Raw genomic sequence first — 26,811 nt, 5'->3', positions numbered from 1 at the left:
GTTATCCACTTTGGTGGTAAAAACAGAGAGACAGACTATTATCTGAATGGTGACAGATTAGGAAAAGGGGAGGTGCAAAGAGACCTGGGTGTCATGGTACATCAGTCATTGAAGGTTGGCATGCAGGTGCAGCAGGCGGTTAAGAAAGCAAATGGCATGTTGGCCTTCATAGCAAGGGGATTTGAGTACAGGGGCAGGGAGGTGTTACTACAGTTGTACAGGGCATTGGTGAGGCCACACCTGGAGTATTGTGTACAGTTTTGGTCTCCTAACCTGAGGAAGGACATTCTTGCTATTGAGGGAGTGCAGCGAAGGTTCACCAGACTGATTCCCGGGATGGCGGGACTGACCTATCAAGAAAGACTGGATCAACTGGGCTTGTATTCACTGGAGTTCAGAAGAATGAGAGGGGACCTCATAGAAACATTTAAAATTCTGACGGGGTTAGACAGGTTAGATGCAGGAAGAATGTTCCCAATGTTGGGGAAGTCCAGAACCAGAGGTCACAGTCTAAGGATAAGGGGTAAGCCATTTAGGACCGAGATGCGGAGGAACTTCTTCACCCAGAGAGTGGTGAACCTGTGGAATTCTCTACCACAGAAAGTTGTTAAGGCCAATTCACTAAATATATTCAAAAAGGAGTTAGATGAGGTCCTTACTACTAGGGGGATCAAGGGGTATGGCGAGAAAGCAGGAATGGGGTACTGAAGTTGAATGTTCAGCCATGAACTCATTGAATGGCGGTGCAGGCTAGAAGGGCCGAATGGCCTACTCCTGCACCTATTTTCTATGTTTCTATGTTTCTATGGTCAGGGTAGCCTGAGGAGGAGTTCATAGAGTGCGTAAGGGACGGGTTCCTTGAGCGGTATGTAACGGAACCAACCAGGGGACAGGCTATCTTAGATCTGGTCCTGTGTAATGAGACAGGATTAATAAATAATCTCCAAGAAAAGGATCCCCTTGGAATGAGTGATCATAGCATGGTTGAATTTCAAATTCAGATGGAGGGTGAGAAAGTTGGATCTCTAACTAGCGTACTAAGCTTAAATAAAGGAGACTATGAAGGTATGAGGGCAGAGTTGGCTAAAGTGTACTGGGAAAATAGATTAAAGTGTAGGATGGTTGATGAACAGTGGCGTACATTTAAGGAAATACTTCACAACTCTCAAGAAAAATATATTCCAGTGAGGAGGAAAGGGTATAAAAGAAAAGATAGCCATCCATGGCGAACTAAAGAAATAAAGGACGGTATCCAATTAAAAACCAGGGCATACAAAGTGGCCAAAACTAATGGGAGGACAGAAGATTGGGAAGCTTTTAAAAGCCAGCAAAGACTGACTAAAAAAATGATTGAGAAAGGGAAGATAGACTATGAAAGTAAACTAGTACAAAATATAAAAACAGATAGCAAGAGTTTCTATAGGTATGTAAAAAGAAGAGTAGCTAAAGTAAACGTTGGTCCCTTAGAGGACAAGACCGGGGAATTAGTAATGGGGAGATGGCAAAAATGCTGAACAAATATTTTGTATCAGTCTTTACAGTAGAGGACACTAACAATTTCCCAACAATGGATAGTCAAGGGGCTATAGGGGGGCGAAGAACTTAACACAATCACAATCGCGAAGGAGGTAGTACTCAGTAAAATAATGGAACTAAAGACGGATAAATCCTCTGGACCTGATGGCTTGCATCCTAGGGTCTTAAGAGAAGTAGCGGCAGGGATAGTGAATGCATTGGTTGTAATTTACCAACATTCACTAGATTCTGGGAAGATCCCAGCAGATTGGAAAACCGCAACTATAACGCCCCTATTTAAAAAAGGAGGCAAACAGAAAGCAGGAAACTAGACCAGTTAGCCTACCACCTGTGGTTGGGAAAATGTTGGAGTCTATTATTAAAGAACCAGTAACAGGACATTTGGAAAAACATAATTCAGTCAGGCAGAGTCAGCATGGATTTATGAAGGGGAAGTCATGTTTGACAAATTTGCTGGAATTCTTTGAGGATGTAACGGACAGGGTGGATAAAGGGGAACCAGTGGATGTGGTGTATCTGGACTTCCAGAAGGCATTTGACTAGGTGCCACATAAAGGTTACTGCACAAGATAAAAGTTCACGGGGTTGGAGGTAATATATTAGCATGGATAGAGGATTGGCTAACTAACAAAAAACAGAGTTGGGATAAATGCTTCATTCTTGGGTTGGCAATCAGTAACTAGTGGGTTGCCGCAGGGATTAGTGCTGGGACCCCAACTATTTACAATCTATATTAACGACTTGGAAGAAGGGACTGAGTAGCCAAGTTTGCTGATGATTCAAAGATGGGAGGAAAAGCAATGTGTGAGGAGGACACAAAAAATCTGCAAAAGGACATAGACAGGCTAAGTGAGTGGGCAAAAATTTGGCAGATGGAGTATAATGTTGGAAAGTATGAGGTTATGCACATTGACAGAAAAAATCAAAGAGCAAGTTATTATTTAAATGGAGAAAAATTGCAAAGTGCTGCAGTACAGTGGAACCTGGGGGTACTTGTGCATGAAACACAAAAGGTTAGTATGCAAGTACAGCAAGTGATCAGGAAGGCCAATGGAATCTTGGCCTTTATTGCAAAGGGGATGGAGTATAAAAGCAGGGAAGTCTTGCTACAGTTATACAGAGTATTGGTGAGGCCACACCTGGAATACTGCGTGCAGTTTTAGTTTCCATATTTAAGAAAGGATATACTTGCTTTGGAGGCAGTTCAGAGAAGGTTCACTAGGTTGATTCTGGAGATGAGGGGGTTGATTTATGAGAGAAGTTTGAGTAGGTTGGGCCTCTACTCATTGGAATTCAGAAGAATGAGAGGTGATCTTATCGAAACGTATAAGATTATGAGTGGGCTTGACAGGTGGATGCAGAGAGGATGTTTGCACTGATGGGGGAGACTAGAACTAGGGGGCATAATCTTAGAATAAGGTGCCGCCCATTTAAAACTGAGATAAGTAGGAATTGCTTCTCTCAGGGGGTTGTGAATCTGTGGAATTCGCTGCCTCAAAGAGCTGTAGAAGCTGGGACATTGAATGGATTTAAGACAGAGAGAGACAGTTTCTTAACTGATAAGGGAATAAGGGGTTAAAGAGAGTGGGCAGGGAGATGGATCTGAGTCCATGATCGGATCAGCCATGATCGTATTAAATGGCGGAGCAGGCTCAAGGGGCCGTATGGCCTACTTCTGTTCCTATTTCTTATGTCCTTATGTTTAACATGGGCCCGAATTTGATGAAGGCCTCCATCCGCCCAAATACTGCCCAAAGGACTGCCGATGGCCGCCGAGGTACCTGACGGTACTGTGGACGGGGTTTTCATCAAAAAGTTCCCTCGAAGGTCGGCAGGCGGCAAATGAGGGACTTTCACTGCTAATCTGGGCAGCAGCCAGCGGGAGCTCTCACTCTCGGCGGCAAAGGCACTTGCCACTCAAGTGCCAGCGAGAAGGGAGTCGGACACACGGAGGCTCGAAGACCTGCAAAGAAAAAGCATTAAAAAAACCCCATCAGAACACCTTCAGGGGACCCCATACAGGTAAGTCCCTGTAAAGTAATAAATTAAAAAATGTTTACTCACCTTTTTTTTCAGCTCTTCAAACCTACCATCGGGGACAGACCAGCCTTCTCGCAGCGGTCCAGCCCCCATTCTGGCGGCGACTCCCGCCCACATGAATCTGGCATCTCGGCGGGCGGAGCTCAGTTGCGCCACTCGGCCATCCATTGACATCAGTGGGCTGTTCCCGGCGGTTCTCCCCTCCCGCCCGCTTCAGACCAAATCGAAAGTGGCACTGGGTGGAACCCGAAGAGGAATGTCGACGGCAGTGGGCGGCAGTCGGCAGCAGTGGGCGGTGAGTCCATCAAATTCGGGCCCCAAGACTGGTCTAGACTGCAGTATTCTCTGCTCTGTCCATCAGAACATGCATGTATCAGATGCGGGAGGCTTCCTTTGCGGAGCTGGAAGTGTTCCCCCCCCCTGATTTAAGTAAGACATTTGATCCAGAGAGAGATAGCCAGAACTGGCCCACATTTTAGACTATAATTGAAATGTAGTGCATCTGAGCATCTACTTGTCATCAACCCAACATCCTAACCAAGACTGGGAGTTCAGTATATGGGGAATAATAGGCATGAATTTTCATTCCACCCTGCCATGGAATAAAACGCTGGAATATGATGCCACCGACAGACCAATACATTGTCATCACTGGAGAATTAATTCTTACAAAATTTGTTACAGTGCGTGAATCAAACCAATTCCAGACAGGACTCCTTCAATTCATTCGGGTCATTCTTTTCTCTCTCCAGACTCCTTTGTTATGAAATACTAACTGTTCTCCTGACAACTATCTTTAATAAAAACAGAACATGCTGAAAATATTCAGCAGGTCAGGCCTCATCTGTGGAGAGAGAAACAAAGTTAATGTTTCAGGTGGATGACCCTTCATCAGAACTTCGACCTGCAACGTTAACTCTGTTTCTCTCTCCATAGATGCTGCCTGACTTGCTGAGTATTTCCAGCGTTTGTTCGAGATTTTCAGCATTGGTCATATTTTGCTTAACAATCTTTAATGGACAGGGTGCGACTCTCATTTGTATGACACAAATCAGGAGCAATGCTCTCCCTAAGGGGTGCGAGTGAGAGGCCACTCATCAATCGTAAGGTCCCGCTCTGGCCGCTCACAGGATGTTACCGCTGGAAGATACCATGGAAAGAACATGAGAGGGGACATTGATCAGGAGTATCTATATCCATTGGGATTGTCACAATTAGCACCCTCCAATCATATTAGTGTGGAAACTATTCATTCTTTGCAATTGTTCCTCTGCACTGTCCCTCCTAAAATAGCTATTGATAAGGTGGCAGAGTGAGTGACTGTTCATAACTTGTGCTCCATTGTGGTCTTCAAACTCCTTTCACAAGCCTTGCTACTTTTAGTTGCAGGAAAGGAAGAACTAAAGTACTTACATTTATGTAGCGCCTTTCATGATCTCAGGAAATCCCAAAGCGCTTCACAACCAATGAGGTGCTTTTGAAGTGTAGCCACTGTTGTAATGTAGGAAACGAGGCAGCCATTTGGCACATAGCAAGGTCCCACAAATAACACTGAAATAAATGAGCAACCTGTTTCAATGATGTTAGTTGATGGAGAAATATTGGCCAGACACTGGGCGAACTTCCCTGCTCTTCTTCAAATAGTGTCATGGGATCTTTCACATCAATCTGAGAGGGCAGACAGAGCCTCGGTTTAACGTCACATCCTCCGACAGCTCAGCGGGGCTCCCTCAGTAATGCACTGGACTGCCAGCCTGGATTATGCGCTCAAGTCACTGTGGGACCCACAATTAGAGGTGAGAGTGCTGTCACTGAGCCACAACTGACAGTAACAGCCACTAATAATGAGTTTTCAATTAAATGTGAGTCCCACGTGCCAAATTTAATGTGTAGTAAGTATTCGGGGAATATATTTTCAGTTGCCAGCTTTGTTGGGGCTGTATCAGCTTTTTTAAAGTTATTGATCAGCTGTTCCTAGGTTGGTATGTCTGTATCAGCACAAACTCCAGCCCTTCACAAAAAGCTGTACTTGCAAAAGTTGCATTTGGTTACAGAGAGAGACAGATCCAGTCCTTTGAACGGTCCTTTTAACTCAAGGAGCTGAATAATTCAGTTTTCTCTCACACCAAAGTTAGGGGACCCTATGGAACGTGTAGACTGGTGGTGTAGATGTGGGAGGAGGCCTGTAATGATGAACACAGCTCTCCTCCGGGGCCTGTGTCGGAAGTAAGCGTTAGCATGATTTAAAACAAGAAACTACTTCGACAGCTGTCATGTGTGATGCATTTACAAGTGGCACCTTTGCCTTGAGCGGAGGGAGGAGTGTATGGCAGGAATCTACTGAAGCTGTAAACCTGGTTTATGTATGATCGCCCCCTATTGGAAGGAGCCAAGGAAGCTAGCCTTAGATATTATTATTTCAAATAATAAGTATTATAAATGGTTACTCCAATGTATCGCATTTTTGAATAGCAATTGGATTTAGAAACATATCACTTTACAGCCTTAGGGTTACGAACTGCCTTCCCTGGACCATGAGAGATCCACAAGCAGATTTCCAACATCGTCAAATTTCTGTGGTGGTGACTTGTCAGCACGGTATTTCAGTTGCTGCATACTGATCGAACCTGTTCTTTGCAATTAAAACATTGTTTCCTTTGGATGGCTCATGCTGCCTATAGCAAGTTTGGATGGGGATCCCAGGAGTGACCCAGGGTTTTCAGGGAGTTGCTGAGAATGTGTAAATATCTCCAGGGGGTCTCTGGCAATGTGTTTGAATTGCAAGGGATGATGGGAATCTGTCATTGTTTGCAGAGGGTCACTGCAGATGTGGCAATATTTCAAGGGAGAGGGTGGAGCCTCCGGAAGTTTGTTAACGTTTATAGCAGACCTCCAGACGTGGGGGGGGGGGTTATCAGGAGTGTGTCAATAATTGCCGGGGTTGGGGGGTGGTGAGCACCAGGATTTTAATTTTCTATCAGTTATGTTAAGGTACCAGATCAGTCGACATCAGCAGTAATGTGCATCCCACGTGCTAAATTTAATGTGTGGTAAGTATTCGGGGACTATATTTTCAGTTGCCAGCTTTGTTGGGGCTGTATCAGCTTTTTTAAAGTTCTTGATCAGCTGTTCCTAGGTTAGTATGTCTGTATCAACACAAACTCCAGCCCTTCACAAAAAGGGGTAGGCCATTTAGGACTGAGATGAGGAGAAACTTCTTCACTCAGAGAGTTGTTAACCTGCGGAATTCCCTGCCGCAGAGAGTTGTTGATGCCAGTTCACTGGATATATTCAAGAGGGAGTTAGATATGGCCCTTACGGTTAAGGGGATCAAGGGGTATGGAGAGAAAGCAGGAAAGGGGTGCTGAAGGAATGATCAGCCATGATCTTATTGAATGGCAGTGCAGGCTCGAAGGGCCGAATGGCCTACTCCTGCACCTATTTTCTATGTTTCTATGTTTCTATGGAATCACTCACTTATGACATGTTGCAGAAATTGATGGTAGCTCAGATTTCAACAGTCATGTGCAGCAACTGTAGTCCGGGAAAAGGGCCGAGTCCTTCTGGGTGGATGATCCAAGGTAGGCCAATTGGCCTTCCTCATCCAAATTGATCATGTGATCCTGTAAAATCAGATTCCTGTTCTTATCCTCCATCGCTCGCACTGGGCTGCTGGAAATCAAATCTGCTCCACCTACGCTAGCTTTCCCAGCATTTAAATCTCACTGTTATGGCAACAACTACTTATTTGAATTTTTAAAAATTACACATGCCAGGCTGTCCGACACGTGCAATGGCAAAGGTGAGAAACAGTACCAAGCTCAGAGGGAACGATTTCAGTTCTTCTTCATACATACAGTGCCACTTAAAAATAAATATGAAGCACCCTCTGAATTGAAATCATTCAAAGGGAGAGAAATTGCATAGCGTGCCATTTTGAGGCGATAACTTTTGCGGGAGCGCAAAGGTATCACCGGGCGCCCCGTGAGTGAAGCCGATGCGAACATCTGGTAAATCAAGCGCTACCACTTCCCTTGGAGCGCTAAAGCCGGCAAGAGGAGTTGGTAGCGGTGCAGCGCTGCCCAATGTCCCGAGCAGCGATGCTGGGATCCAAGTCTCCTTCCCTCCCTTGAAGGGAAGAGCCATTGGTGCAGGCTCTTCATAACAACGATGTCCCTCGTTGCTGACGGCTGCCACAATCTGCACCAATCAGCCCGAAGCACTCTGACAGAGTGCAGGGCTGATCAATCGCAGCAGATCAGATTGTAAAAAAAAAATGTAAGGGCTGAAAAGACATTTTTTACTTACCCAGCCATCATCATCTTTAATTACCGCTCCCCAAGCACCTGGCCTCCCGAACAATGCCCCCTGCAGCTGCCAGTGTTGACCCCAGGCGAGGCTGCAGGGAGCGGAACCGAAGTTCGGATCTGGGGCACTACCGGGGTGCTGCACAGCCGGATGGCATCACGCTATCCGGGCACAGGACATCATGGCGCCAGGGTGTTACCGTCAGCGCAAACCTCCATGGCAATTTCGCAAGCATCGGTGCTCTCGCAAAGCCGGCAGTGCTCCCTTATCACCCGCCGGAGTCGCTATCGGGAAGCGCAAAGGAGGCCAAGGTCCAGCCCAAAGTACGTAAACTCTCAACATACCTCTGGTTGAGTTTGGGTCAGAATTCAGTTGAACTGTTACCTATTAAGGGAAGAAATATGTAATTGAGAATATTCTCATGAAATGGATTGCCATGCAGAGCTTTGGATCAAAAATACACACAGTCTGCGAAAAGTAGTACAGAACAATTCAAAGGGTCTGCTTTCATTACATTCTAATGCATTGACAAGATGAATATATTTCGGTGTTATACATCCTCTAGATGTCACCCTTACACACTTAAGGATCAGTGCATCTCTGTTCAGTTCTGCACTTGAGTTCAATCATTGACACAGGGAAAATGTAGCAGAAAATCTGTCAGCATTCCTTCTTCTGAATTAGAAATTACATTGGTATTCATTCTAAAAAGAATTCTTAGGCTGGAATTTTGCCAGCTCTCAGAGGGCAGGTTCGAAGGCAGGTCCGCTGTCAAAATATAAAAGATTAACTGTAAACCCTCCTCCATGTCAGTTTCCCAAGTGCCAGGTCTGCCTGCGCTTTACATACCCGACACCAAACAATGGGTCTTGGTACTTAAACTGCATTTTACCATGTACTTACCATTTTTCCAGCTTTTGACGAGGTTCACGTCAGGTAAGTAGGTTGGGTTTTCAATGACTCTCCATTCTTCTGAATAGGTGACAGCTGCAAAAGTGGTATAAAAGCTGTCATTTCACAGCTGTTCACTTTCCAATCTTACAAGCTGGAGCCTTAAGGACTTGGATGACATTTTTGTGCTTTATGCAGTTTGTGAGTGTTTGGAGTAAAATCTTTATCCACTGTTACCTCCTTGAAACAACCAGTCGTACCATTGACAGATCGCTTCTGTCATTTCAACTTCAATTGCCATCTATTCCATCAGAATCAGCGCCCTTGAAACTATCTCACCTTGGTCCTCAGATTCCCACCATGATCAGCCCCAATACCAGCATCACTAGACATAGCAGCAGCACCAACAACAACACCAACCTTCTCCGCAATCACCTGATGCTGCACAGGACACAGGGCATCAGCACCCGACCATATTGCTGCCCGGGAGGCCAGGGATGGCTGCCACATGATGCACCAGGTTGGCACCACCCCACACCAACACCATAAAGGATCCCTGCCATGCCCAAGCCATCACTTTCACACTCATCACCATTGTGGGGGAACCATTATTTCTCACCATTCACTGCAGCTCACTAAGCCACTTCCAAAGGTGCACACAAATCTGTCCAAGAACACAAAGTGTTGAAAATAAAGATTTCACTGTTTGACTACACATTAACAGAAACTTTACATGAACAGTGGCTAAAAGACCCTACCCTTGTGTGTTGTTAGTTGCTATGATAATCATATGGAGGGAATCATGTGAGAGCCTGGGTGCAGCCGTGCACCTCTGTGCAGTCACTGTCAGTGTTTGTAACACCTGAATGCTGCAGAACACTGACAGCACAACTGTCAAAATCAACATGGCTATGGGCTCTTTAAGGAAACCGGCTGTTGACATGTCATCAAATAATGTCATCAGACCAGCTTCATTTTAATTGGCTGGGAACCTTGCAGGGCGGGCTTAACAAGCCCCATCAACGGGAAATTCTTTTCACAGAACGGGATGGAGCCAGGAGCGGGGTTGAAATCCGCCACTGACCCCGGCTGCCCCGGACTTGTCACGGTTGTTGAAATCGCACCCTTCGCCTTCAATCATTTCTTGCCTTTACCATTACTTACACATTTCACAAAAATTCTTACTGTATAAGCAGCTTTAGGTCCAAATTTACAGAACATTTGAGTTAATTTTTGAAGGCCTTCTTTCAAAGGATCCTTATAGATCATAAAAGCCATTCGGCACATCTATAATCCATCCATCCACAAAGATCACACAGGTCCCACAGTACTGCTGCACCTAATTGCTTCTTAAATGCTCCCAGGGTCTTTCACCTCCATTACTCTGTCTGGAGTGGTGTCACAGTACTATACAGGCAGCAAGTCTCATGGCTTCAGGTCAAACATGGGCAGGGAAACCTCCTGCTGATTACCACCTATCGCCCTCCCTCAGCTGATGAATCAGTACTCCTCCATCTTGAACACCTGAATGTCCATCACTACTGACCGAGCTGGGCGAGTCCTGAAGGACATAGCTCATAGCTGCCAGACTGGTTCTGCGCTTGGTGGTGAGAGAATCTACTTGACCTTGTCCTCACCAAGCTACCTGCCGCAGATGCATCTGTCCATGGCAGTAGTGGTAGCAGTGACCACCGCACAGTCATTGTATGCCTGCATCTGCGCACATACACAGGCTGAACTTCAAGTCGTAGTCAAATATTTACTGAGGCATACGAAAGCATGGGCCTTACGCTAAACATCCATAAGACAAAAGTCCTCCACCAGCCTGTCCACGCCGCTCAGCACTGCCCCCGCCCCCCCAGTCTTCAAGATCCACGGCGCGGCCCTGGACAACGTGGACCATTTCCCATACCTCGGGAGCCTCTTTTCAACAAGAGCAGACATTGATGACGAGATTCAACACCGCCTCCAGTGCATCAGTGCAGCCTTCGGCCGCCTAAGGAAATGAATGTTTGAAGACCAGGCCCTCAAATCTGCCACCAAGCTCATGGTCTACAGGGCTGAAGTAATATCCGCCCTCCTCTATTGCTCAGAGACATGGACCATGTACAGTAGACATCTCAAAACGTTGGAGAAATACCACCAAGGATGCCTCCACAAAATCCTACTAATCCCCTGGGAGGACAGACGCACCAACGTTAGCATCCTTGACCAGGCCAGCATTGAAGCACTGACCACACTTGATCAGCTCCGCAGGCCACATTGTTCGCATGCCAGACACGAGACTCCCAAAGCAAGCGCTCTACTCGGAACTCCTTCTCGGCAAATGAGCCAAAGGTGAGCAGTGGAAACATTACAAGGACACCCTCAAAGCCTCCCTAATAAAGTGCAACATCCCCACTGACACCTGGGAGTCCCTGGCCAAAGACCGCGCTAAGTGGAGGAAGTGCATCCGGGAGGGCGCTGAGCACCTTGAGTCTCATCACCGAGAGCATGCAGAAATCAAGCGCAGGCAGCAGAAGGAGCATGCGGCAAACCTGTACCACCCACCTCTTACCTCAAAGGCTATCTGTCCTACCTGTGACAGGGACTGTGGCTCTCGTATTGACTGTTCAGCCACCTAAGGACTCATTTTAAGAGTGGAAGCAAGTCTTCCTCAATTCTGAGGGACTGCCTATGATGATGATGATGACAGTCATTGTGGAGACAAAGTCCTGTCTTCACACTGAGGACACCCTCCATTTTGTTGTGTGGCACTATTACCATGCTAAATGGGATAGATCCAGAACAGATCTATGTTCTGGGCATCCATGAGGTGCTGTTGAGGCACTTTGGGTAATTGTATTCACCATCATCTGTAACCTCATGGCCCGATATGTCTCTCACTCTACAATTACCACCAACCCTGGTTCAATGAGGAGTGTAGAAGAGCATGCCAGGAGTAGCACCAGGCGTACCAAAAAATGAGGTGCCAACCTGGGGAAACTGCAACACAGGACTACATGCATGCTAAACAGCAGAAGCAGCATGCTAGACAAAGCTAAGCGATCCCACAAGCAATAGATCAGATCAAAGCTCTGCAGTCCTGCCACATCCAGTCGTGAATAATGGTGGACAATTAAACAACTAACGGGAGGACAAGACTCCATGAATATCTCCATCCTCAATGATGGCGGAGCCCTGCACGCGACTGCAAAAGACAAGACTGAAGCGCTTATAACCATCTTCAGCCAGAAGTGCCAAGTGGATGATCCATATTGGCCTCCTGAAGCCAGTCTTCAGCCAATTCGATTCACTCCATGTGATATTGAGAAGCGGTTGAACGCATTGGATACAGCAAAGGCTATGTGCCCCGACACATCCCGGTTGTTGTGCTAAAGACTTGTGCTCCAGAGCTAGGCACACCTCTAGCCAAGCTGTCCCAGTACAGCTACAACACTGGCATCTTCCCGACAATGTGGAAAAGTGCCCAGGTATGTGCTGTCCACAAAAAGCAGGACAAATCCAGTCTGGCTATCAGTCTACTCTTAAACATCAGCAAAGTGATGGAAGATGTTGTTGCCAATGTACTCACCAATAACCTGCTCACCGATGCTCAGTTTCGGTTTCACCAGGGTCATTCGGCTCCAGACCTCATTACAGCCTTAGTCCAAACATGGACACAAGAGTTGAATTTCAGAGGTAAGGTGAGGGTGACTGCCCTTGACATCAAGGCAGCATTTGACCGAGTGTGGCATCAAGGAGCCCTAGTATAATTGAAGTCAATGGGAATCAGGGGGAAAACTCTGCACTGGCTGGAGTCATAGTGAGCACAAAGGAAGATTGTTGTGGTTGTTGGAGGTCAATTATCACAGCCCCAGGACATCGCTGCAGGAGTTCCTCAGGGAAGTGTCCAAGGCCCAACCATCTTCAGCTGTTTCATCAATGATATTCCCTGCACCATAAGGTCAGAAGTGAGGATGTTCGCTGATGATTGCACGGTGTTGAGTTCCATTTGTTCCTCAGATAATGGAGCAGCCCATGCCCGCATACAGGAAGACCTGGATGACGCTCAGGCTTGGGGGCGATAAGTGGCAAGTAATATTTGTGCCACACTCAAGAAGCTCAATACCATCCAGGACAAGGCAGCCTGCTTCATCAGCACCCCATCCACCACCTTAAACATTCACTCCCTCAGCCACCGGCGCACCGTGGCTGTCATGTGTACCATCTACAACATGCACTGCAGCAACTCACCAAGCCTTCTTCGGCAGCACCTCCCAAACCCATGACCTCTACCAACTAGAAGGTCAAGGGCAGCAGGTGCATGGGAGCACCATCACCTGCAAGTTCCCCTCCAATTCACATACTATTCTGCTGCTCCTTCATAGTCGCTGGGTCAAAATCCTGGAACTCCCTCCCGAATAGCACTGTGGGAGTACCTTCATCACATGAACTACAGCGGATCAAGCAGGCAATTCACCACGACCTTTTCAAGGGCAATTAAGGATGGGCAATAAATACTGTGCAGATTCATCATTAGTTTCTTGGGCTTGTATCCTACCGGTCAGGCTATAAAAATAATTTTAGGTTGGTTGATTGCTTCTCTGCATTGATTGGACATGTTGAGTGTCAAGTCTACCAACACTTCTCGGTTTCTTTCAAATTCATCTGTAGCATTTTCAACATCATTCATGATGCATGTGCCATCCATTTTTCCTTCCTTTGTGTAGTACTTTACTCTTGTCTTTCGGCTGATACATTACACTGAGGCGTCATCTACTCCCTCAGGTGGACATAAAAGAGCCCATAGTACTATTGGAACAAGAGCAGGGGAGTGTTCCCTAGAGGCCTGGCCAATGTTCCCATTAAGCTGTGTGGCGGCACGGCTGTGCAGCAATTTAGACATTCCACGCAGGTTGCTCACTGGCTTTTAAATGGAAAAAATGCACATGCGAGGAAATTTGAATGGGCCGTGCAGCCCATTAAAGGGCCAGTGCACCCCCTAAATAAAATTAGAGGCCACGTTAGTCCTGCCAAATATTTATCCCTCAATCAATATCACTGAAACAGATTGTCTGGTAATTATCACATTGCGTTCATGGGAGCTTTCTGCATGCAAATTGGCTGGTGTGTTTCCTCCTTAGTATTAGGCAGTCCCTCCTATCGAGGATGACCCGTTTTCACACCAAAAAGGGATGAGTTCACAGGTGTTTCAATGAGGGATCTGACATTCTAGGTCCTGAACTACATATTGAAGGGTGGAAGATGCCTGTGCATGGATTCTTTAAACGTGGGTGGCTATTGCACATTAGCCACCATACAGGCTTGACAGAGCTAGGTTTTGATCCAGTGGCAAGGGTTAACTAAGACGACTGGAGACCAAGCTCTGCTGCATAGACCTAGTGCGCACACATGTTCCTACTGTCCATAGAATGCAGTGTGGGCTGGCCTATGCTGCCCCTGGCCCCTTGCCTCTTCTGGGCCCTGAACCCTCACCTCTCCTGGGCCCCGATCATGACGCTCCTGGGCCCCGATCAAAAATGGAGCAGTCAGTAACAGGACATCAATTAGTCTCCTCTTATCTTGCAGACACCTACTGTGTGTGAGAAGGAACTAGTTGCACTGTTCCTTATGTCTCAGGTGGAGGAAACTTCACATTTGTTCCGGTTTCTTCAATTACTTGTGTGTTTCCTACATTACAATAGTGACTACACTTCAAAAAGTACTTTGCGATGTCATGAGGTCGTGATAGATGCTATATAAATGTTAGTCTTCTTTTCTTTCTTTAAATATAATATCCTGTTATTCTGCCCTCTCACAATTTTTTTCTAACTCACCCTGTGATTTCTGAGCCTTTAATCTCACCGCGTCTCCTAGTCTCATAGCATCTACAAATTTGACCAGTTTTCATTGAGCTACTGAATTCAAGTAATTTACATAAATTAGAAACATACCTGAACACTGGGGGATCCCATTCAGTTCTTCCCCCACCGTGACATAACTCCTCAAACAAGTGCCATTGTGTTCGAACCTTCAGCCAGTTTCTTACTCATTACCCTGAGCCTTGAGAACAATAGAAACCTTTCATGTGGGATTTTATCAAATGTCTTTTAGAATGTATGGGTAGAGCTGCGGAATACCAAAGGGCAGAAAACTCTAGTGGGAGTTGTGTACAGAACACCAAACAGTAGTAGTGAGGTTGGGGACAGCACCAAACAAGAAATAAGGGATGTGTGCAATAAAGGTACAGCAGTTATCATGGAGGACTTCAATCTACATATAGATTGGGCTAACCAAACTGGTAGCAATACGGTGGAGGAGGAATCCTGGAGTGTATTAGGGATGGTTTTCAAGACCAATATGTCGAGGAACCAACTCGAGAGCTGGCCATCCTAGACTGGGTGATGTGTAATGAGAAAGGACTAATTAGAAATCTGTTGTGCGAGGCCCCTTGGGGAAGAGTGACCATAATATGGTAGGATTCTTCATTAAGATGGAGAGTGACACAGTTAATTCAGAGACTAGGGTCCTGAACTTAAGGAAAGGTAACTTTGATGGTATGAGACGTGAATTGGCTAGAATAAACTGGCAAATGATACTTAAAGGGTTGACGGTGGATAGGCAATGGCAAACATTTAAAGATCACATGGATGAACTTCAACAATTGTACATCCCTGTCTGGAGTAAAAATAAAATGGGGACGGTGGCTCAACCGTGGCTAACAAGGGAAATTAAGGATAGTGTTAAATCCAAGGAAGAGGCATATAAATTGGCTAGAAAAAACAGCAAACCTGAGGACTGGGAGAGGAGGACAAAGAGTTTAATTAGGAGGAGGGAAATAGAGTATGAGAGGAAGCTAGCTGGGAACATAAAACTGACTGCAAAAGCTTCTATAGATATGTGAAGAGAAAAAGATGAGTGAAGACAAACGTAGGGCCCTTGTAGTCAGAATCAGGTGAATTTATAAAGGGGAACAAAGAAATGGCAGACCAATTGAACAACTACTTTGGTTCTGTCTTCATGAAGGAAGACACAAATAACCTTCCAGAAATACTAGGGGACCGAAGGTCTAGTAAGAAGGAGGAACTGAAGGAAATCCTTATTAGTCAGGAAATTGTGTTAGGGAAATTGATGGGATTGAAGGCCGATAAATCCCCAGGGCCTGATAGTCTGCATCCCAGAGTACTTAAGGAAGCGGCCCTTGAAATAGTGGATGCATTGGTGATCATTTTCCAACACTCTATCAACTCTGGATCAGTTCCCATGGTTGAAGGGTAGCTAATGTAACACCACTTTTTAAGGAAGGAGGGAGAGAGAAAACGGGGAATTATACATCGGTTAGCCTGACATCAGCAGTGGGGAAAATGTTGGAATCAATTAGTCAAGATGAAATAGCAGCGCATTTGGAAAGCAGTGACAGGATTGGTCTACGTCAGCATGGATTTATGAGAGGGAAATCATGCTTGACAAATCTTCTCGAATTTTTTGAGAATGTAACTAGTAGAGTGGACAAGGGAGAACCAGTCGATGTGGTGTATTTGGACTTTCAAAAGGCTTTTGACAAGGTCCCACACAAGAGATTGGTGTGCAAAATTAAAGCACATGGTATTGGGGGTAATGTATTCACGTGGATAGAGAACTGGTTGGCAAACAGGAAGCAGAGAGTCGGGATAAATGGGTCTTTTTCAGAATGGCAGGCAGTGACTAGTGGAATGCCGCAGGGCTCAGTGCTGGGACCCCAGCTATTTACAATATACATCAATGATTTAGATGAAGGAATTGAGTGTAATATCTCCAAGTTTGCAGATAACACTAAGCTGGGTGGCAGTGTGGGCTGTGAGGAGGATGCTAAGAGGCTGCAGGGTGACTTGGACAGGTTGGGTAAGTGGGCAAATGCATGGCAGATGCAGTATAATGTGGATAAATGTGAGGTTATCCACTTTGGTGGCAAAAACGTGAAGGCAGAATATTATCTGAATGGTGGCAGATTAGGAAAAGGGGAGGTGCAACGAGACCTGGGTGTCATGGTACATCAATCATTGAAAGTTGGCATGCAGCTACAGCAGGTGATGAAGAAGGCAACTGGCATGTTGGCCTTCATAGCTAGGGGATTTGAGTATAAGAGCAGGAAGGTCTTACTGCAGTTGTACAGGGCCTTGGTGAGGCCTCACCTGGAATATTGTGTTCAGTTTTGGTCTCCTAATCTGAGGAAGGACATTCTTGCTATTGAGGGAATGAAGCGAAGATTCACCAGACTGATTCCTGGGATGGCAGGACTGACATATGAAGAGAAACTGGGCGTGTATTCACTGGAGTTCAGAAGGATGAGAGGAGATCTCATGGAAACATATAAAATTCTGACGGGATTGCACAGGTTAGATGCAGAAAGAATGTTCCTGATGTTGGGGAAGTCCAGAACCAGGGGACACAGTTTAAGGATAAGGGGTAACCCATTTAGGACCGAGATGAGGAGAAATTTCTTCACTCAGAGAGTTGTTAACCTGTGGAATTCTCTGCCGCAGAGTGTTGTTGAGGCCAGTTCATTGGATATATTTAAGAGTGAGTTAGGTATGGCCCTTACGGCTAAAGGGATCAAGGGGTATGGAGAGAAAGCAGGAAAGAGGTACTGAGGTGAATGATCAGCCATGATATTGAATTGTGGTGCAGGCTCGAAGAGTCGAATGGCCTACTCCTGCACCTATTTTCTATGTTTCTATGTATGTTACTTCTGCTCCAGCTGGTTTGAGATCTTCCTCGCCTTGTGGCAACATTAGCCAAGTTGAAAAACAGCAGGCTCACCTTTTGTACAATTTTCCTCGGTGGTACAGTAGGACATGCTATCTATGCACATCAGTGAGCAGCTCTAAGCAAATCACCACAGACATGTGGAAAACTGAATGGAATCGTTGAATTGAATTCCAAAAACACTGATTAAAATCTTGGAATCCTGTGTGATAAGAATCGAATTTGACCTATCCTGTCACTGTGAATCAGCAGTCTTACAATCACTTCAATTACAATGAACTACCTTGAAGTGAGGGGAGAAAAGGGAAACTTTTCCTGTAGGTGGAAACAGTAACTAAAACAGAAATATTCGGCCAGAAGAGAACACAAACTCAATATCAGAAACAGATATAGAAGCTGGGGGTTTTCCACTCATTCACTTTAATGGAGGGGAGCAGATCTGTGGGCCGGTGGACACAGAAGCAGAAAGCCCCAGCCAGAGCAACTAACTGATGCACTCAAACAAAACAACCTTTTCACACCCAAGAAAATAACCCTAAACTGAACTGAAGGAGAACATTTTGTATCAAATGATCCTAATGCCCAATGCCCAACATAAAACAAGCTGGGGATGGGATGGAACACCTGAATTAAACCCGTCCACCTATACACTCTCCCCCACTTCACATTACAGTCTCAAGCCATTCCCACAATAAAAAGAAACCCTCTCCTTAACAGGCATGCATTGAAAAAAATCTATGCCAGCAATCCTAGAAAATGCAAATATAAACAGGTCTGAAAAATCTCCTTGATCCTGTACCCTATTCCTGCAACTGTAAACCGCTGCCATGCATTGCAGCCAATTTACTGTTCCTACTTCCCTGCAATGCTCTGTGCATTATCCCCACCAAAACATACCATTTTGCACCACTGAAGGGGTCTAGAATGAGAGGGCATAGACATAAGATTAAACACAAGAGATTTAGGACAGAGAGCAGGAGAAACTTTTTCTTTTGCACAGTTGATATGGGAACAGCCTCCCTGATGAAGTGCAACATACCCACTGACACCTGGGAGTCCTTGGCCAAAGACCGCCCTAAATGGAGGAAGTGCATCCGGGAGGGTGATAAGCACCTCGAGTCTCATCGCCGAGAGCATGCAGAAATCAAGTGCAGACAGCGGAAAGAGCGTGCAGCAAACCAGTCCCACCCACTCCTTCCCTCAACGACTATCTGCCCCACCTGTGATAGGGACTGTGGTTCTCGTATTGGACTGTTCAGCTACCTAAGAACTCATTTTAAGAGTGGAAGCAAGTCCTCCTCGCTTCTGAAGGACTGCCTATGATGATGATGATGGGAACAGGGTAGGCACTTTGGATTAGGGCAACTGCTTGTGTGGAGGATAAACGGCAAAAGGGACTGGGTGGGCTAAAAGACCTTTTTCCATGCTGCATTTTCTATGTATTTCTGTGTAAAATGTAATACCAAAGAAGGAAGCAAGCTTAAATTTTATGATCAGAATAATTCAGTAGTAATGCACAATTGAGGTGGTGATCTGATCGAGATGTTCAAAATGTTAAAAAGGATTTGATAGAGTAGATACAGAAACACTAATTCCTCTGGTGGGGCAATTAAGAATGAGGGGACATAATCTTAAACTTAGAGTGCGGCCATTCAGGAGAGGAATCAGGAAACACGTTTTCATACAGAGGGTAGTGGAAATCTGGAATGGCTATGGATGCTGGGACAATTGGAGCTTTCAAGACTGAGACCGTTAGATTTTTGTTGTATAAGGATATCAAGGGTATTGAAGCTAAGGTAACTAAATGGAATTGAGGTACAGATCAGCCATGACCTAATTGTATTTGTAAAAATAACTTAAAAATCACAACCATAAGAATTGTATTTACTGCATGAAAATCAGGGTGGATTATTCAGATAAAAAGAGAAATCAGAAAGCTGGGAGCTGAAATAAAACCAGGAAGTGCTGGAAATGCACAGCAGGTTAGAGCATCTGACAGGGAAGAGACGGGTTATCATTTTGGTCAGGGTCCTCCATTAGCACTGCTCACATTCAACGCATTAACATGCCGTTTCATTTCAGATTCTGAGGAGCCAGCTGTGTAATATTTTTTGTTGCCTTTTGCGAATTCAGTTACACTCGTGAATCAGGTCAATGTAACTTCTTCACTCATGACGTCTAAGCTTGCACCACAAATACAGTGGGTTTTGACTTTAGCTTTATATTTTCAAACCCACGCTTTGTGTACTGTCAACCCATCTTATTTTAAATGGGTTGATAGCTCTGCTGGTGTACTGGACAGAAGCATATCGTATGAACAATTAAGCCTGTGTCCACTAATAGTGGCCGGGTGGTGTATCACGAAGTTATAACTAAGAAAGATGTCTATAAACCTTATAAATCACTGGTTAGGCCACAGCTGGAGTACTGAGTCCAATTCTGGGCAGTACACTCTCGGAATGATGTTAAGGCCTTGGAAAGGGTGAAGAGGAGATTTACTAGAATGGTACGAGGAATGAGGGACTTCAGGTATGTGGAGAGACCAGCTGGGATTTTTCTCCTTAAGGTATAGAAAGGGTTGAGGGGAAATTTAATAGGGCTGTTCAAAATTATGAAAGATTTTGATAGAGGAAATAAGGAGAAACTGTTTCCACTGGCAGGAGGATCAACAACCAGAGGACACAGACTTAAGATAATTGGAAAAAGAATCAGGGAGGAGCTGAGGAGACATTTTTTTACACAGTGGGTTGTTGTGATCAGGAATGTACTGCCTGAAAAAGGAGTGGCAGCAGATTCAGTAGTAATGTTCAAAAGCAAATTAGATATATACTTGAAAAGGAAATATTTGCAGAGCTATGGGGCAAGTGCAGGGGAGTGGGACTAATTGGATAGCTTTTTCAGAGAGCTGGAATAGGCACAATGGGCTGAGTGGCCTCCTTCCGTGCTGTAAGATTCTCTAATTCTAAGAAAGAAAGAAAGAAAAAAGTCTGTCAATATTTATCCATCAATCAACATCAGTAAAACAAATTATCTTGTCATACACAGCTAGGTGGGAAGGTAAGCTGTGAGGAGGATACAACGAATCTGCAAAGAGATATGGACAGATTAAGTTAGTTGGCAGTAAGGTGGCAGATGGAGGATAATGTGGGGAAATGTGAGGTTATTCACTTTGGTAGGAAGAATAGAAAAACAGAGGGCTGGATCTTCAGTGGTGATAGCGGGTGAGACCAGTGGTGGGTCGGATAGGAAAATAGTTTTTATTGACAGCGGGTCGGGAACCCACTGTCATCTCGTTCCGACGCACCTCTTCCACAGGCGATTCTGTCATCGTGGAGCCGACCCAACCTGCAGCGGCAGGGGACCCAATTGAAATCATTATGAGGTACTTGACAGGCACTCACGAGCCCGTTTTCACTTATATTTGAAATTTCCTTGAATGGCTACGGGATTCACGCAGCTCGGGAACCACGTCTGTCAACCTGAGGCATGAGTTCTGTGCCCATTGCTGCAGCTGATAAGATGACGACATGGAAAACAAACGAAAATAAAAATATATTGGTTATATCAACTAACAGATTGATGAAGATTCTGTTCTACTTGAAAAGCTCCTGGTAAATGTCCATTCAGAAATTCCTGAAGGGGTGTAAGAGATGGTAAGAGAAATACATTTTTCATCGGCCATTATCGGCTGTTGCCTTCCAACGCAACAGTAATTGCAGTGAATAGGCCTGCACTATAAAAAATGACATACCATTTAAATGCATTTTTGTGTTGTTTCTGGTCAATTGGACAGTATACTGTGATTGTCCAGTTACACATTAAATCAAGTCATCAACTGTAACAATTTCATTCTCATCAGTCATCCCACTGGTTCAATTTGCTTTCAGTTCCTGAATATGGCTAATATAATTTTTCAGTCTGAGACTTTAAGGTGAATTTCTGTGGAGGTTCTCTCACTTGTCCATTACTAACTTCAACGGAAGAGCTGCAGAAATCCCAGAAACACATTGTAAGCACTACTTACATTGTTTGTCAGGGATTCCACAGCTCTGCCACTGAACTTGCATAAGATTGTAAATCCATCCCTTTACAATTACATTGAAAATCTGCTTAATTTTATGTATTACCTATACACACACATCTTTTATTTATACCAGTTACTGATACAAAAAGGCTACAGATTTGTGACTAAAGCACAAATAACCTCCAAATTAACGTACATTTTTAATTATGTTCTTGATCAAATTTGTAGATGGTATCATATTACTTAATGATAATATTATTTAAATATTTATTTGTCACTCATATATAACTCTTATGATATTATTAGAGTAAAGATTCAACACCCACTATGTTAGGTTAAACTTAAATTGTTATGTGGCCATGATCCCTTTAAGGACCTCGGCTTAGAACGTGCCATGAATGATGTCACCAAACCCGCTTCATCTCATTGGGCCGGGTAACGCGGTGGGCAGGCTTAATCGACCCTATTAAGGTAAATTCATTTTCTACAGCAGAATGGAGCCAGCAGCAGGGTCGTGACCCACCACGAACACTGGCCGCACCAGACCCGCCAAGGTAAGGAAAATTCCGGCCAGAATTTTTTTTAAATGCTGAGAAATTATTACATGTTGGTGTTCAGAGGGATTTAGGTGTCCTTGTACACAAAAGACAGAAAGTTAACATTTAAGCAATTAAGAAGGCTTGCAAGGGGGTTGGACTACAAGAGAAAGGAAGTCTTGCTACAATTTTACAGGGCTTTGGTGAGACACGCCCCTCTGTACAGTTTTGGATCTCCATACCTAGGGAAGGATATACTTGCCTTAGAGAGGGTTCATCAAAGGTTCACTAGATTGGTTCCTGGGATGTGAGGGCTGTTCTATGAGGAGAGATTGAGTAGAGTGGGCCGATACGCTCTGCAGTTTAGAGGCATTAGAGGTGATCTCATTCAAACATATAAGATTATGAGAGGGCTTGGCAGGGTAGATACTGAGCGAATCTAGAACTAGGGAGCATAGACTCAGGATAAGGGGTTAGCCATTTAAATAGGATTATATAGATTACAAAGGAGACCTGGCACAGAAACAGGCTATTTGGCCCAACCAACTGTCAGTGTCAGCTGTGGCTCAGTGGGCAGCACACTCATCTTTGAATCAGAAGATTGTGGGTTGAAGTCCCACTCCAGGGACTTGAGCACATAAATCTAGCCTGACACTCCAGTTCAGTGCTGAGGGAGTGATGCACTGTCGGAAGTGCTATCTTTTGGGCTCAAAGGTAGTATTCTCAGGATTGCGACCAGTGCCACGTGCTAGTCAGAGTAGGAATTGCAGGATAGCTAAGATGAATATCTTAGGGGTGGTGCAGGAGGGAGGGATTCAAATTCCTGGGACATTGGAACCGGTTCTGGGGGAGGTGGGACCAGTACAAACCAGACGGTTTGCACCTGGGCAGGACCGGAACCAATGTCCTAGGGGGAGTGTTTGCTAGTGCTGTAGAGGAGGGGTTAAACTAAATGACAGGGGGTTCGGAACCTATGCAGGGAGACAGAGGGAAGTAAAATGGGGGCAGAAGCAAAAGACAGAAAGAAGAAAAGTAAAAGTGGAGGTCAGAGAAACTCAATGCAAAAATCAAAAAGGGCCACATTACCACAAAATTCTAAAGGGCCAAAGTATGTTAAGAAGACAAGCCTGAAGGCTCTATGCCTCAAAGCGAGGAGTATTCGTAATAAGGTGGACGAATTAACTGCACCGGCAGCTATTAACGAATATGATATAATTGGGATTACGGAGACATGGCTCCAGGGTGACCAAGGCTGGGAACTCAACATCCAGGGGTATTCAACATTCAGGAAGGATAGACAGAAAGGAAAAGGAGGTGGGGTAGTGTTGCTGGTTAAAGAGGAAATTAACGCAATAGTAAGGAAGGACATTAGCTTGGATGATGTGGAATCTGTATGGGTAGAGCTGTGGAATACCAAAGGACAGAAAACGCTAGTGGGAGTTGTGTACAGACCACCAAACAGTAGTAGTGAGGTTGGGGACAGCATCAAACAAGAAATTAGGGATGCGTGCAATGAAGATTATCATGGGCGACTTTAATCTACATATAGATTGGGCTAACCAGACTGGTAGCAGTACAGTGGAGGAGGATTTCTTGGAGTGTATTAGGGATGGTTTTTCAAGACCAATATGTCAAGGAACCAACTAGATGGCTGACCATCCTAGACTGGGTGATGTGTAACGAGAAAAGACTAATTAGCAATCTTGTTGTGCAAGGCCTCTTGGGGAAGAGTGACCATAATATTAAGATGGAGAGTGACACAGTTAATTCAGAGTCTAGGATCCTGAACTTAAGGAAAGTTAACTTCGATGCTATGAGATGTGAATTGGCCAGAATAGACTGCCGAATGATACTTAAAGGGTTGACAGTGGATAGGCAATGGCAAACATTTAAAGATCATATGGATGAGCTTCAACAATTGTCTGGAGTAAAAATAAAACGGGGACGGTGGCTCAATCGTGGCTAACAAGGGAAATTAGGGAGAGTGTTAAATCCAAGGAAGAGGCATATACATTGGTCAGAAAAAGCAGCAAACCTGAGGACTGGGAGAAATTTAGAATTCAGTAGAGGAGGACAAAGGGTTTAATTAGGAGGGGGAAAATAGAGTATGAGAGGAAGTTTGCTGGGAAAATAAAAACTGACTGCAAAAGCCTCTATAGATATGTGAAGAGAAAAAGATTAGTGAAGACAAACGTAAGTCCCTTGCAGTCAGAATCAGGTGAATTTATAATGGGGAACAAAGAAATGGCAGACCAATTAAATAAATACTTTTGTTCTGACTTCACGAAAGAAGACACAAATAACCTTCCGGAAATACTAGGGGACTGAGGGTCTAGCGAGAAGGAGGAACTGAAGGAAATCCTTATTAGTCAGTAAATTGTGTCAGGAAAATTGATGGGATTGAAGGCCGATAAATCCCCAGGGCCTGATAGTCTGCATCCCAGAGTACTTAAGGAAGTAGCCCTAGAAATAGTGGATGCATTGGTGATCATTTTCGAACAGTCTATCCACTCTGGATCAGTTCCTATGGACTGGAGGATAACTAATGTAACACCACTTTTTAAAAAAGGAGGGAGAGAGAAAACGGGGAATTATAGACCGGTTAGCCTGACATCAGCAGTGGGGTAAATGTTGGAATCAATTATTAAAGATGAAATAGCAGCGCATTTGGAAAGCAGTGACAGGATTCGTCCAAGTCAGCATGGATTTATGAAAGGGAAATCATGCTTAACAAATCTTCTAGAATTTTTTGAGGATGTAACTAGTAGAGTGGACAAGGGAGAACCAGTGGATGTGGTCTATTTGGACTTTCAAAAAGGCTTTTGACAAGGTCCCACACAAGAGACTGGTGTGCAAAATCAAAGCACATGGTATTGGGGCTAATGTATCGATGTGGATAGAGAACTGGTTGGCAGACAGGAAGCAGAGTCAGGATAAACTGGTCCTTTTCAGAATGACTAGTGGGGTGCTGCAGGGCTCAGTGCTGGGACCCCAGCTACTTACAATATACATCAATGATTTAGATGAAGGAATTGAGTGTAATATCTCCAAGTTTGCAGATGACACTAAGCTGGGTGGCAGTGTGGGCTGTGAGAAGGATGCTAAGAGGCTGCAGGGTGACTTGGACAGGTTGGCTGAGTGGGCAAATGCATGGCAGATGCAGTATAATGTAGATAAATGTGAGGTTATCCACTTTGGTGGCAAAAACGTGAAGGCAGAATATTATCTGTATGGTGGCAGATTAGGAAAAGAGGAGGTGCATCAAGACCTGGGTGTCATGGTACATCAATCATTGAAGGTTGGCATGCAGGTACAACAGGTGGTGAAGAAGGCAAATGGCATGTTGGCCTTCATAGCTAGGGGATTTGAGTATAGGAGCAGGAAGGTCTTACTGCAGTTGTACAGGGCCTTGGTGAGGCCTCACGTGGAATATTGTGTTCAGTTTTGGTCTCCTAATCTGAGGAAGGACATTCTTGCTATTGAGGGAGTGCAGCGAAGATTCACCGGACTGATTCCCGGGATGGCAGGACTGACATATGAGGAGAGACTGGGCGTGTATTCACTGGAGTTCAGAAGGATGAGAGGAGATCTCATGGAAACATATCAAATTATGACGGGATTGGACAGGTTAGATGCAGGAAGAATGTTCCTGATATTGGGGAAGTCCAGAACCAGGGGACACAGTTTAAGGATAAGGGGTAACCCATTTAGGACCGAGATGAGGAGAAACTTCTTCACTCAGAGAGTTGTTAACCTGTGGAATTCTCGACCACAGAGAGATGTTGATGCCAGTTCGTTAGATATATTCAAGAGGGAGTTAGATATGGCCCTTATGGCTAAAGGGATCAAGGGGTATGGAGAGAAAGCAGGAAAGTGGTACTGAGGTGAATGATCAGCCATGATCTTATTGAATGGTGGTGCAGTTCGAAGGGCCAAATGGCCTACTCCTGCACCTATTTTCTATGTTTCTATGTTTCTATGAGACATTAAACCGAGGTTCTCTCAGTTGGACGTAAAAGATCCCATGGCGCTATTTCAAAGAAGAGCAGTGGGGTTATCCTTGCTGTCCTGGCCAATATTTATCCCCCAATCAACATAACAAAACGGATTATCTGGTCATTATCACATTGCTATTTTTGCAAATTGACTGCCGTGTTTCCTACATTATAACAGTGACTGCACTCCAAAAATATTGCATTGACTGGAAAGCGCTTTGACAAGTCCGGTGGTCGTGAAGGGCGCTATATAAATGCAAGTTTTTCTTTTAAAAAAAAAATATTAGCATAACCCTCTATTCCCTTCTCCCTCATATGCTTGTCTAGTCTCCCCATAACTGTATTTATACTATTTGCTTCAACCATTCCCTGTGATAGCGAGTTCCATATTATCACCACTTTTTGGGTAAGTAAATTTCTTCTGAATTCCCTATTGGATTTCTTGGTGACTATCTTATATTGATTGCCTCTAGTTATGCTTTTCCCCACAAGTGGAAACATTCTCTCTGTATCCACACTATCAAAACCTTTCATAATTTTAAAGACCTCTATTAGGTTACCCCTCAGCCTTCTTTTTTCAAGAGATAAGAGACCCAGCCTGTTTATCCTTTCCTGATGTGTATATCTTCGTATTTCTGGTATCAACCTTGTAAATCTTCTCTGCACCCTCTCCAGTGCCTCTAGATCCTTTTTATAATATATACTTTTTATACTGTACGCAGTAATCTAAATTTTGTCTAACCACAGTTCGATA

This window comes from Pristiophorus japonicus, chromosome 6 (genome assembly GCF_044704955.1).
Source record: "Pristiophorus japonicus isolate sPriJap1 chromosome 6, sPriJap1.hap1, whole genome shotgun sequence".
NCBI classification, from domain to species: domain Eukaryota; kingdom Metazoa; phylum Chordata; class Chondrichthyes; family Pristiophoridae; genus Pristiophorus; species Pristiophorus japonicus.
The sequence above is the reverse complement of the archived record's forward strand: the minus strand, read 5'-3'. Positions refer to the sequence as shown.